We start from the raw sequence: 14,498 nt of genomic DNA on the forward strand, positions 1-14,498 counted from the left end.
GGAGACGAGGATGATGGGGTTTCCTTACCGCGGTGAGATGGAGCGAAGCGGTTACTGGACGAGGACGGCTGAGAAGAAGCTGATGGGTTTTTACTCTGGATTTTTCCTTTTTTGCTTTACTCCATAAACGCGGTACTGACTCACTTTACCGTCCCTTGGGACCACATTTGTTTTACATCCTCGTGCTCGCTGCCATCCCTTTTACCATACTACACCGTACTTGATAGGGTTTCATCGATGTGGAGCAGTTGTATCAGATTAGTACCGATACCGGTACCGTCAGTACTGTGTTACACCGGCACTGATGCACCATCTGCAGCCAGAATGGTGTAAACATGGCGTTGTGTGTAGTCACAGCTTCAGCTGTAGGTTAGTGGTCTTGTAAACTGGAGCTTGTGCTCGTGCCCCTCCCCCACTCACAGGATACTGGTTTGAGCTGCTGCCTTTGGACCCAAGGGTCGCAGGTTCGAATGCCACCTCCTGCTGCTGTACCCTTGAGCAAAGCGCTTACCCTCAATTGCTCTGGTAAAATTACCCAACTGTTTAATGGGTAAATAACTGTAGTTACCTTAACAGCGTGAGAAAAGGGTTCAATAAATGAGTAAATGCCAGTGTAAGACCCTTGTCTGGTGTAAATTGTCTGTTTGCACTTTGTTTTACCGGGATGTTTTGTTCAGCAGGTGGATCAGCAAGTGAGTTTAAGCGTCTGCTTTTATCGGTTACATTTTTGCACGACAGATTCTCTGCTCTGGTTGGAGATCAGCGGCCCGGTACACACAGGCTCTGTGTGTGTGTGTGTGTGTGTGTGTGTCTCTCTCTCTCTCTCCCTCATCGCTGCTCCACCGGTGGAGCGCAGGGCACTTTTGGAGCAGAAGTGCTGCGTTGCACCTGCTGTAAAAGATGCCGAATAAACCGACCGACTTGGTTTTGTGCGACTGGCTGAACTGAGCGCGCAGCAATACCTCTATTAGCGCTGTTTTAATAAACATGTATATTTAATTCATCGCGCGGCTCGTTTTGCCGCCGGCGTTTTCCGCCCCAGTCGCCCATGTCCTCCTTAACTGGTCCGCGTCGCTCTCGCTTTAACCCTGCGTCTCATGGTGTTCTAATTTCCCCAGCTGAACCCCCCCGGGTGACATCCGATGCCTTTTGCCTCATCGCCATGGTGAGCCTCTGCTCTTTGCGGCCCTGGGGAGCCTGGGTTCGAGAGGCCCGTTGTCTTCTAGGACATAAAAGCCCTGGGAGTCCCTCTCCTCCTCTCTGAGAGCAACATTGCTGGAGGGCTGCTGGGGAGTTAAGTGTAGCGCTGTGTGTGTGTGTGTGTGTGTGTGTGTGTGTGTGTGTGTGTGTGTGTGTGTGTGAGAAGAGAGAGAGAGCACCCTTGCTGACTCCATCATCCAGCCTTAGTCCAGCCTGTGTGAAGGGGAGCGGGTGTGTTGCTGGGTTGAAGAGGTTTGTGTGTGTAGGGTGTCCGGTGCACCCAGCGCTTAGCAACAGACTCAGACGGCGCTCTTTCCAACTGACCTATTTAAAGTGCAAATGGGAAGCGGGCCTAAGGTTTACAAGAAGGGCTGCCTGCTCCTCTCCCATAATGCCCCTCTCCTGCGGTCCATGCGGTGCTGATGCGGCGCTGCAGCGGATTAGCTGATGCCATGCTGATGCTGCGGTCTCGATGCTGCAGTTTCGCCCTTGCGGGGGGCGGCTGTAGGGCGTCCCGTTTCCCCGGAAACACCGTTCCTCCCTCTGCGCGTGAAGGGTGCCGTCCTCGCTCGCTGCGGGTGTGAGACGCACCTGCCTTCTCCGGAGCCTCTTCTCTACGCTCACCCTTATGGCTGTGCTCTTTAGTCCCTTTTGTGCCGTGCCCACTCCTGTTTCCGCACACACTCAGCTGCTTCGACGGTGTCCTGCTCTGGGAGGGTCTCTCGTGCCCTCCGAGGCCTTCATCGGACCGGCAGATACACGTGGAAGAAAGCCTGAAGTGTGTGTGTGTGTGTGTGTGTGTGTGTGTGTGTGTTTTTGACTTGAGGTGCTGAGGGTGCCAGCTTTTTGGGGTGATTGACACATTCAGATCTGGAATGTTTATTAAATTAAATCAGGCAGATCTGGGTTTAAATTTAGTGAAATGGAAAATAGCCAGAAAGTAGAGTATTACAATAATAAATTAGTTCTTTTTCTTACACGAGGAATCTTTCCAAAACTACGTTAAAAGAAAAAAAAACCCTGGCTAACAAGGAAATCTTATCGTTTGCACATTTATTATTAAAGCGTTTGATATTTTTGACATTGTCCAAGTTGCTGTATAGCCTCAGTGCAGGTTCACACCCCCTTCACGGTATTGTTTGTATTCTCTGAGCTGCTGCCTTTGGGTTCGAATCCCACGAAGGTACTCGCTCTAAATCGCTCCAGTAAATGTACCCAGCTGTATAAGTGGGTCAACCGCGGTAAGTAGCTCGGCAGTTTCAGCCGCTTTGGAGTAAAGCATCAGCGTGACGGGCGGGGAAACGCTACGAGTTCTGGACGGGATGCCGTGTGCAGGTGGGACGATTGTCCAGGGACACCCAGCGTGGGGTGTGTAACTCTCCGCTCTTTCTCGTTCCTCTTCGCACCCCCCACGGCAGCTCTGATGAGGTGGACAGGGGTGCGAAACGACGCCCTTCCAGATCGTCTGTGAAGGCAGAGCGGGAGCAGGGACTCGTTTCCAGGGCGACGGCTGTAAGGGTCTCCTGCTCCGTCCTGCAGTCGCTCTCTTTGCGGGGTCCTGAGCTGCACCTGAAGGCCGGGGGGTCGGGGGCAGGTGGACACTTTTAACGGATCCTCCCGTGTCCTCCTGGACACTGTCCACATACACACTACGGTTGGACATCCCGCCCAAGGGGTTTCTCATTAAGTTGAGTTTCGTATGAACATGTGGATTGTGCACCGCAACTGTCGGCCTCACATATGAGATGTAGTTATTATGTATAATATAAAAATTTAATTTTTTTTTTCTCCCTTTGATTGGTTTTGCGGGAGGGGCTTAGATAGGAAGCGGTTAAGGGTCACACGTGGGGAAGAGCAGTGTACTCGGACCGTGTTTCACATTATTCAGCATATGTCTTGGAGCGCAAACCCCTCCCCCCCTCCCGGGAACTCCGCTCTGTACAGACAGATGGTGGGCTGGAGATGCACTCACCCTCACCCTGCGCGTTTCTACAGAGCAGCGTGGACGGTCTTTTGTCGACCGCAGCGGTCGCTAGGAACGAGTGTCATCAGCGGTCCCTCAGATCATTGGACAAATGTACTTTTTTTCTTTTTTTTGGAAATGGAATGCTGTGGATGGCGAAGCGTCGTTTACTGAGGGCGGCAGAGCGGCGCAGTGGGTAGTGCTGCCCCCCACACGTTCCCTGGGCTGTTCAGAAGTAACTTAAAATCCAGCTCAGTCTGTGCAGAGATTGCTCTCTGTGTGACTGGGTTTCCACCGAGCGCTCTGGTTTCCTCCCACAGTCCAAAGAGCTGCAGTTCAGTTGAAACGGTGATGCTAAATTGCCTACTGTGTGTGTGTGTGTGTGTGTGTGTGTGTGTGTGTGTGAGAGAGAGAGAGAGGCTACCCTGCAATAACTGGTAATCCCATTCACCGCCGCCCCACACCCCCAGCCTAGTGCCCTGTGCTTCGATAATAGGCTCTGGGAAGCCATGACCCTGACAAGGACAAGTGGTAACGAAGGTGCCGGAGTAATTTACTCTGGTGAACAAGTGTGAGTTGGTGCGGTGGTGTGGAACAGGGACTCTGGGTGAAAACTGATGGTCTTCATGCCACGCTGCCCCCGCTGTGGGGGAGGGGCCCCAACCAAAGTTCTTCCAGAGAAGGTTTGGACGCGTTGATTCCTGGCGACACGGCGGCGCTCCTCATCCGCCCCCCCCAACCGCCTCGAGGGAGCTTTGGGGTTCTCGACCCGTGCCGGGCTCGGGGTGCCTCCCTCCCCCGTCCACCCGCCCCCGTCGGTGTGGGGTGCAACCGAGGAACCTGTGCCGCTGCATTCCGCAACGACGGCGGCAGCTGGAGGATTGGCGGAGCTTCGACTGCGGTGATGGTGACAGTGCGGTAACGCCGTGAACGTTATCGCACGGAGCCCAGACCCGCCCTAATGCGGTTATCAGCTTCCTGCAGGAAGTGGTACGGCTTTCCCCAGGAACGGAGTCAGACTGATGCGCGACACACTAAAACTGTGTGTGTGTGTGTGTGTGTGTGTGTGTGTGTGTGTGTGTGTGTGTGTGTGTGTTGCTCCCCTCCCCTGACATGCCCTGTGTTTACACCCTGGTGACAGTTACACTCTATTGACATGCCATGCGGTTGCTTCCCCAGCACACAGCCCGGACACGTTAGGCACCGACGCACCGCTGACAGCCCTCTGACCGCAGTCCCCCCCCCCCCCCCCCCCACACACACACACACACACACACACACACACACACGCGTAGCCTGTGTGTGGAAATACTTACACCTCTTGGTAAAGGACGTTTTTCGTTTTTTGTCTAAACGACACGTCGCCGTGACAACCCCCATGAACGAAGAGGTCTGGTCGCACGATGCACCGCTGCACTCGCGCCCCCAGTGACATGACTCTCAAGGCATCCCTGTGACACCTGGCGCGGTGCCAAGGCGGTATGCTGGGCGGTGGGGGGGGGGGACAATCGTTCCCTGTGTTGTAATGGCAGGCGAATTATCCTGGATTAGTGTCACATCCTCTGTTCTGTGGATAATCTGATGGCTGAGCCTGCGGTTCGTTTTCTTGCGCCGGATTCACGTGCCGTTAAAACCTGCCCCCCCCCGAAGACGTGTGTGTGTTATTTCCGTGTGTGAGCTGCACCTCCCACCCCCACCCCCCCCACCCCCCCGGACCTTGGGCGCACTGGGCTTGGCGCACTCGCCTGTCACCGCGCTGAACAAGGGAGACTGGGCACGATGGGAGTCATAGTTACGTGTAGGGGGTCGGGGGGGGGGGGGGGGGTAACGAGACGTCCCCTGCTGCACATGGGGGGTTGGTTTGGTGAGTGTCAGTTGAGGAGGCTGCTGCGCCTCGAAACAACGCGTTTGGGAACTGGACTCAGCTAAATGGGTCTTGCGCACTTCCCACAGACCTTTCCGGAAGGTTTCGATTTGGGGTGAGCCGCCCTTGGAGGAGCAACTCCGGGTTCGAGAACTCGTGTCAGCCATGTACTTCGTGTTACTGTCCTGCTCGTGTACCGCGCTGAGCGATACTTACACCCCTCGAGTAGCGCGGCGAGCGGATCAGGACCGGCGTGGTGACAGATGCTCATTTGCGGTTGAGACGCTGTCATTACCCATGAGCCTTTAGCTGCCGGACATCTGCACTTGGAGCTAATGAGCAGCGGCTGATTGGCTGTCGGAAAGGGGATTATTTTCATTGGGGGCCAGATTATTTTACCCTGACAGACGTAAGGGGGGGTGGGGTGGGGGGATGAGCACATACTGCTTAAGTATTATTGATTTAATGTAACTTTAGCCTTTAGATTTTCCTTGTAAATACCAAACAATGTAATTGTTGATTATATGGATGTTCTTAATATTTTAAGCATGTTCCGGCCCCCCAGCTCAGCGGGATGGCTGGGTCTTCGGCGGTTTGGGGTTATTAACCGGGTCCTGATCTGAGCGCGAGCGATAAGCAGGCTCACTGTGGCTCCGTAACCAGGGCAGGAAAGCGCCGGCCTAGAAAGACGGCAGCACTGGGTTCGAGGAAAAACCCCGGTTACACACACAGTGGAGGGAAATCGGGAAGAAGTAGTTGCATTGATTGAAGGTGGAGGAAAATTATAAGAAAGATGGATCGGGACCGACTGAGTCGATTCTTATTTCCACCGCCGACGCGCTTGATCAAAGCGGAAGGGCTGCGCTGAGGTTAGAGGGCGCAGGTTGGAATTCCACTTCCCGTTGTAGTACCTGTGAGCGAGTCACTTTAACTCCAGTAAAAAATACCCAGGTGTATAAATGCGTAAATCTTTGCAAGTAGGCTGACACTTGGTGTTCTTGGCTGGTCATGTGACATCCTGTATAGACTTTGGATGATCAATGTGTTAAAGTCCAAGGTGCGAAGGCAGTCACCTGCTCACCTGATCAGCTCTAGCTAGTAGTGCAGCGGTTACAGCTGCTGCCTTTGGACCCAACGGTCGCAGGTTCGCTCTCCACCTCCGGGTGTAGTACCCTTGAGCAAGGTACTTACCCTAAATTGGTCCAGTAAAATTACCCAGCTGTATAAAAGGGTAAATAATTGTATGTAGTGTAACACCATAAGCCGCTTCAGAAAAAACCTTGAGCTAAATGAATAAATGTGACACTCGGTGGTCCTGTCGTGGCTGCGTGATGGAGAGCACAGCTGCACTGAGCGGTAATCGCGTTGGCCGCTAGATGGCTTTAGCTGCATGTACTATAGTAATTATCACTTACGTTTTCACACTGACATTGATTCTGTTAATGAGTCAAAATAATCTAAAGCTTTACCTCGTAACGTGGTGCATACCCGTGTATGTGTGTGTTGGGCTGGGTGGGTTTTGCCGGCAGGTCATGCTGAAGGGGGCTTTGCATCTTCGGAGGTCACCCCAGTCCTCCTCGGTAGTGTGAAACTCCTGCTTTTTACCATGTTTTCACGCAGCTCTACTTTGACCTTTAAACTACGTCGGGCAGGTGAGGAATTTGTGTGTGTGTTTATATATCTGACACTTTGGGGTGAGTGTCTTTCTCAAGGGTACTTGAGCAGGAAGTGGGATTCGAACCCGGATCCTGTGAGTCAAAGGTGGAAGTTGCCCCCTGCGTGTTTGGGTATTTAAACCTCTCCTTTAAACAAATATAATTGCTCCAAGGACACTGGTTAGAATTTCAGAAAATGAAATTTCTACAACATCTGGATGCCCCAGTACAGATGTAAGAACAGAAGAATGTACAACCCTCACATAAAGACCATTTCTCACCTGACCGTTACCCGCAAGCGGTCAAAACCGTTATTTGGCACCTCAATCAGTCGGGGGTGCGGTGGCGCAGTGGGTTGGACCACAGTCCTGCTCTCCAGTGGGTCTGGGGTTTGAATCCCGCTTAGGGTGCCTTGCGGCGGACTGGCGTCCCGTCCTGGGTGTGTCCCCTTCTCCCTCCGGCCTTACGCCCTGTGTTGCCGGGTAGGCTCCGGTTCCCCGTGACCCCATATGGGACAAGCGGTTCTGAAAATGTGTGTGTGTGTGTGTGTGTGTGTGTGTGTGTGTGTGTGTGTGTGTGTGTGGCACCTCAATCAAGACCACAAAGGCTGCTCATCAAACTCCAAACTTCGCCTGCCCAACGTATGGTTTTCCCAACGTGGCATCTATGTACCGACACCTAAAAAGAGTAAAAAATCTCCGACAGCTGTCTCGCACAGTAATAAAGTTGTTGGTGGTCTTAACGAAATATCCCACCGGTCCTGCCTAAATGTCGTCTTAGTGATGTGACGAAATACACCCTCCTTCAATCCTGTGGTTTTGCATATGATAATGTTATTAAACCCCATCCAGTCCTCTCTAAATCCCAACGGTAGGTGAATGGAAACTAATGCTACAACACACAGGAATTTACTCTGTCATTATTTATGAAGCCAAAAAAATAAGTCGACGCGCAGTTTGTGATATCGCTTCGGTGTCCGTCAAGAAGGAATTGAAAATGAAATGAACGCAAAGTGGTACCGCGGTTAGTTATCAGCCTGGCGGGTTTGTGCGGTGCACTCGGCTTTGTGTTAACGCTGCACGTCAAGGACGCGGGACGCCTGCGATAATATCAGGTAAGCAATAGTCGGTGCTTGCTCAACATCGTGACCGGCAAGAACTAAATACCGCGGTGAGGCATGGTGCTGGAGCGGCCGTGATGCGGGGCTGTCATGCAGCCGTGGGACCGGGATGCATCAGTCACGGAGCCCATCGTGAATTGCTCTCTGTACGGGTGTGTTCTACCTGAAAGTGCCATCGTGCAACGACGTGACCGCAAGCAAATCACGACGTGTCACTGAGTGGCTGAAGAAAGAAGGAATCGGAGTCTTGGGTTGGTCAAGTCAAAGTCCAGATCTCCAGATCTTTGACATACGGTAGAAGGACCTTGAGAGCTGTGGGTAAACTAATGCCCTCAAACATCAACAAGTCGAAGCAGTTTGTAAGCAATTGACCACTAGGCCTCCAATTTAGGTGATGGAATGATGGAGAAAAATGAGCAGAAATAATTAGTGAAGGATTATTAAGTAATTGCTTCTCATGGGCTGTGCAGCCGCACATGACGGTTGCCGGTTGACGTGTTTAGTTATGTCTGAACGGGTAACTCCACGGGATGGGGGGGGGGGGGTGCGCTTTCTTATTCACATTTCTCTACAATGGCCTAGTGTGAACTCATGAAATCAACTGCATGTACGTATAAACCCTTTCAATGCTGGTACTCTTGAAGGTGCCAGAACATTCGCAAAACAAAAGAGGGGGGTCAAGTTGTGCGGTCCAGCCCAGGAGAAACGAGCGAATCCGAGAGGGTCGCGTTTCAAGCGATTGCCGTGATGCCGTGAACGCGGCTGGGATCTCGGAGCCTGTAATGAAATTCTTTACGTCAGACCCTAGTGGTTCAGAACGCAAATAATTAACTTTTCTTCGTGTCAGTCTTCACGTTCATGGCACGGTGAACACGCTCACGATTGTTCTACCAAGTTGGCGCTCCACTGACCTGGAACTCATACATTTCCAAGGCCTCAGCTGAGACAAGATCAGAGTTCCTTTGAGAGAAATCTGAAAAGGGCAACGTGACGCACAGATGCGAGAATGTTCGTCTAGGAGGGCGTTTCGGGGGCCTTCGGAAGTGAAATCCAGGTGTCGGCGAGCCCGCTACCTTGGCGGGTCTTACCAAAGCCCTGTGAAGTTTAACGAGGAGCTCAACTATGAGTACAATGAGCGTGCAAGTGAGAGCGACCGGAGATCGACGAATGCTCGTGGGCCACGATTGATCCCTACGGATGGCTTGCGGGGGCTGTGAAAGTCAGTTTTCCTTTAACGCGCAAACTGACTTGGATGTGAACCAGGGTTAGTTTAACGTGATTCAAGAGACATGCCTTAATTGTAAGGGGACTCGCAGAAGCCTGTCTTCCAATATACTGGTCTTTTGTTCAGAGTCTTTGTCCATCGGTTGCGTCGCACCGTAAACCGTGAACACAGAATTTCTATAACGTGGCGGGGTCGGTGTTGACACCAGCCGCTTAATAGTCTGGCGACCTTGTTCCTTAGAGCCACCTCTGTTTGTTTATTCTTACTTCGCTTTAGCCAATTCCGAATGCTAGTTGTGAGAAACGTTTCAATTGTCGTGCCCTAAGAATGAACGGAATCGTATGCTTCTTGAAGCTTAGTCATGAGCATGTTTTGCAGTTGGCTGCAACTGTTCTCCGTGGCTTACGAGGGTCAGAATACACACACACACACACACACACACACACACTATCTGAAACCGCTTGTCCCAAGCAGGGTCGCGGTGAACCGGAGCCTAACCCAGCAACACTTGGCGCAAGGCTGGAGGGGATACACCCAGGACGGTACGCCAGTCCATCACAAGGTACCCCAAGCAGGACTCAAACCCCAGACCCACCAGAGAGCAGGACCCGGTCAAACCCGCTGCACCACCACGCCTCCCAGGGTCAGAATGGGCAAAGTTTATTTAATGATTCCGCTGTGGAACATGGAATACCGTGTTAAGCAAAGAGGGGGGGTCCCATCACTACCCAGAGAACAATAGAAATAAAATGTAAGATGACCAAAACGCACCACGTTAGGCCCTGAGAAATAAGGAGAGCGGAGATGTTGTAGAAACGCTGTAGGACAGTAAGAAGAGATGGGCAGGTGAAGTAGAAGGACGGCAGGTGGACGACCAGTGTCGCTCACTGGTGCTTGAGGAACACCGGGAGGATGCTCCTAACGCGGGAAGACCCCCTTATGAAAGACTTTGGAGGAGAATGAAGGAGGACCGTTCAAGATTATGGCATCGCTGCAAGGTGCCGTCTTGGATGAATCCAGACTGAAAGATGAGCTCCATCAAAGGATCAGGGGATTTAATGATCTATTAGAATTTGCCTGCTGGTTTCTTGTCTTCTCTGTTTTCAGTCTTATTGATGGAAGTTACTGGATTGACATTCGTGGAATGACGTTTGTGAAAGGAGCCCCCTTTTTTCCCCTTTAAGGACACGTTCTTCAACCCGGGTTCCCTGTCGGAGCTGACATTTTAATTGCACCGCACTGTTTTACTACGGTTAATTAAGGAAAATAAATTAGTAGGTACGCTTGTTGAAGACGGCAGCCATGCGCTCGTAGGTCAGCAGAATCTAATTAAAGATTTCTTCGTTTTGAAAATTGTTGGTTGTCTTTGAAAGTAATTTTTTTTTGGGGGGGATTATTTTGGCATCTATCTTCCATGACCCTGTGACGCGTGGAGTTCTCTGATGCGTGTCGCGCTTAAAATGTTTGTTTGCTCAGATAATTGTCCAGAGAGTTGACTAGACGTGTAAAGCAAGCGTCAAGGTCAAGATAAATGAGATCTCCACACGACTGTGAGAGCGGTTAAATATTTTTGAGCACATGCCGTGATAAATAGATGTAATAAAACTGTCATACGAAGAGCAATGCGTTCTGACTGTGTAATTAGTTACCCGCTGCTGTGTTTTAATGCAATGTGCTGCATGTTAATAACCGCTGTGTGGACTGGAATGGGGGACGGCGTGGTTGGGTCGGCCAACGTGGGTCCGGTTTACCGCTGCGATCTGGTGCCGTTGACCTGGGTGCGCCTGGATGAAACCTTAAACTTTTCACTAATGGAAGGAGCGACCCAAGAGCCTGTGCCGTCAGACGTACCGTGGGATGGCAGGACTTGACTGTCTACCTGTCTCACCATGTCTTGACCTTATTTGACCTTATATAAATAATGGACAAGCAGTGATTTGACTGTGATATCCTGATTGGGAATCTTTGTTGCTCCAAAACTAGACTTCTCCATCTTTGCTCCAGCGCCGACTCATGTAAAATAATAATTTGATGCATTTAATATGTAAATCTGTCTCTGTGGACTGTGGGGTCGGTGTTATTTTCGCGTTTGTTTTTGTTCGGTACGTTGCATAATTGGCGTACAAGCTGATTTACCGTACTGCGACCTGCAACAAGCTGCAGATGAAAAATGACACCCAGATACATTCAGCGATCTTTGTTCTCCTTGGTTTTGTGTCTATATTCAGTCACCCCTGCTCTCCGTCCATTTCTACCCTGCCCCCCTTCCGGCACATGTGCCCCCGGCTGTTTTTGGACTTGCGGAATTTACAGTTTGGCCCTTTTTCTCGGATAAGTGTCATATTGAAGACTGGCCGAAGGGTCTTTCTTACTGGTCTTGAGGTGGGTGGCCCATTTGACCTTCCTCCCCAAAGCCTACTGATGGTGTGTTTCAGACCACTTGGAAAACGGGGACACACACACATCAGCTCAAAAATATGAGTTTCATGACAGAACCAGGGGTGGGTTGTGGTCACACCAGCACTCGTAGTTCAGGGAGGACTAGAGCCTTACCTTGACAGCTTTGAGCGATCAGATGGCTTCATTCTTTGGGATCGGTGCCCTCGGGAAGTGGGAGCCGGGTGCCGTGCTGGGTTGGTCACAGGCCACTTCCCAGAAGGCACCTTTCTGCAAGTCCTCAACACCACAGTGGACCTGACTGGTGAAGCAGGTGGGCGGATGCAGTGGCGCTTAATGAGATGGTTCGGTTTTTCGGTTCCATGCGCGCCGCCGTCTTCGATGTGGATACGTGCTTGTTTCCTTCAAGGATCCTGTCTTCTGCCTGTCTCGGGAGTTCTTAGCCACTGTCTTCTTTCCAAGCCTGCACAGGGAATGAAATTGCCGCCTTCATAACTTCACCACTATAACATTTTTAATTTTTACTGCCGCAAAAGTAATTTGCGAGAGAAATTCCTCCGGTTTGTGCGATTCATTTGTCTTCCTGCATAACATATTATGGCTGCAACTTAATTAATAACATTGTGTTGACAAGCTGATCATTTATATTTACTGAGCATATAAATTGTTACATATTTATGTAGCAGGTGAAGATTTTTTTTTTTTTTTTTTTTCTCTTCAAAAAAAAGCACCATCTGCTGGTGATGGATATGAGATGGGAAAGGTTTAAATTTTCCTGCAACACAAGTTACCAAGTGATATGTGTGGATTGCCTTGACACATTTTTTTGATATGATCTCCATTAGAGCGCTAAATTGCATTTTCTGACCCACCTGTGGGTTCCAGGGCTATGATTTCACCTTGCCAGCAACCCCTCCCTCCTATTTGGCTTTATCCAGCCCTTCACCTTTCACAGCGGTGGTAGGATCCTGACCCCAAGATTGCTCAGCGTGATACTTCACACACCAACAGCCTAATTCACAAGACATGAGAGATCCATGTTGCCATGGAAACAAAACCTTGCTGTTTTTGTATAATATTTGTGAGATGGACCCAGTGTCCTGGGATTCTTCTTTTTCCCTCCGATTTTGTAGTTATGGATGATAACGTTCCTAGCCAACAAGAAGTCTACAGCCTGTTGGGATTTGCTAAGCATTATTCATTGTTACCCATTAATAGTAATAACAACGACAATGGACATGATGACCAATAATAAGTCTGCCTGTGGTGGGGTCCTTTTCACGGACTCTACCTGGATTACTAGAGGAAATGCACCGGCACGCACACAGAGAATCCACCTTTCATTTCAGTCTTGCTCTATTCTCTATGAAGCTCTTTCTCCTGCCCAGCATCCTACCCCGTAGACCACAGATGTAAACATTTCTGAGCTGAAGCTTTAGTTAAAAGCATTTCGGGATCTATGTGGGGCGGAGAGCTCCTCTAAGTGGAGTCTGCTGCTTTTCTACCTCCTAATGGCCCCGGTGATTTAGCATTGCTCATGTAGCTAAAGGCTCCCAACAAACTCGCATTGAGTCGCTGGGCTGTTCTTGGAGACGTCCTCTGCAGCCACAGCCTGCTCCTGCACGTCCAAATTCAAGTTTGATGCCTGTTAGGCCACGGCGATCATTTTGCTTCTTTTATTCCAGGAAGGTGGCTGCAGGTCATGGGCTCGAACCCTCTTGGATCACGGCGATGAGAACAGTTCGTGGGGACATCTTCGAAGCAATGATAGCACCTTCCTGTCTTTGATTTTCACCCTGTCCAGCCCAGCCAAATATACCCTTGTGAATGCTGCAAACGTATGATCTAAAACTCTGAAATACAGCGTTCCTGATTCAGGTCAACCCGCAGGTAGCCTGAAAATGCAATCACTTCGCATTGTACCGGATTCTCATATAAATTCATGCTTTATGTCACTTTTTTTTTTTTTTTTTTAGCCCTTCGGTCCACCGGGTAAATTTAATAGATGTAATAGGGCTAAATATTGATGTGCTTCAGTAAATATCTGTAGATGATTGACCCAGACATGGCATATAAATCATCTAAGCCAGGTAGAGAAATATTTTTGAATATGACCTACCTCTTTACCCTCTTTTTGGATTTCAGCAGTAGTGACCTGTTCACGGTATTTTAGTGTACAGTTGAGGCTGTTTGGTGAGCCAAGAGAGCTGGACATTTTATTGAAGCTACTGCTGTTTCTCTGTGCCACTGGTGGAGTCGCTCTCCATAAGCCATGCAGCGATCCTCCCTTATTCCCTCTGGATGCGCGGTGGGACTGGCTTGTCCATGGTAAGTTCTTGCCTCCCTGCAGAAGTGGTGTGGTGTTGCGCTATTTACCAGGAAATTGCTTGGGGTTACGCTCACTGAGCTCGAGAGTGGGTCATTTGCTAGTTTGTCCTGGTACCTGCTTCATCACAGAGTACCCCGGTCAAAGCTCGCACTCATTTTCCCTGGAGATCACGTTCCTGAACGACTGGGACTCCTCCTCTGGCAGATTGCAAGCCTTGCACATTTCCTCCCAATTCATGGCTGCCAGTTGTGCAGAGAATGCCTTTTCAGCAGCTACTCAGCTGATCTTAGTGGTCTCATCCTCTGGCTGAGGGTACGCGTTGTATCTGACAAACGCTCTGCCCAACGAGCAAGGGAGTGGGCCAGTAGCAAGGTCGGGAGGGTTCCGATGCGTCTTGTGAGACCCTGGCTTCTCAGAGTATGGCGCTGGAGGTGGAAAGCAGTGGCATGTGATGCCATGTGACATTTGAGTGTGCCTACTGACCTGAAACCCAGGGATGTCTGAGCCCTCAACGATCTTGAGCGTTGCGATCCGTTGACTGGACCCCTGTTCAGCTTCCGTTTAGCTCCTTCGTGCTGAGCCCAGGAAATGGGTTGCCGATAGAACACAGGTTTCCTTAAAAGAGTTGCATCAACAAGCTCACTTGGCCAGCATGGGCTTCTAAAATCCCACAATGCTGTTGCCTACAGTGGCATCATATAGGCAAAGTCCCCAGTACCTCGAATAAACATGAATTAGTGAACAA

Source organism: Scleropages formosus, chromosome 21 (assembly GCF_900964775.1).
Source record: "Scleropages formosus chromosome 21, fSclFor1.1, whole genome shotgun sequence".
In the NCBI taxonomy this organism is placed as follows: Eukaryota; Metazoa; Chordata; class Actinopteri; order Osteoglossiformes; family Osteoglossidae; genus Scleropages; species Scleropages formosus.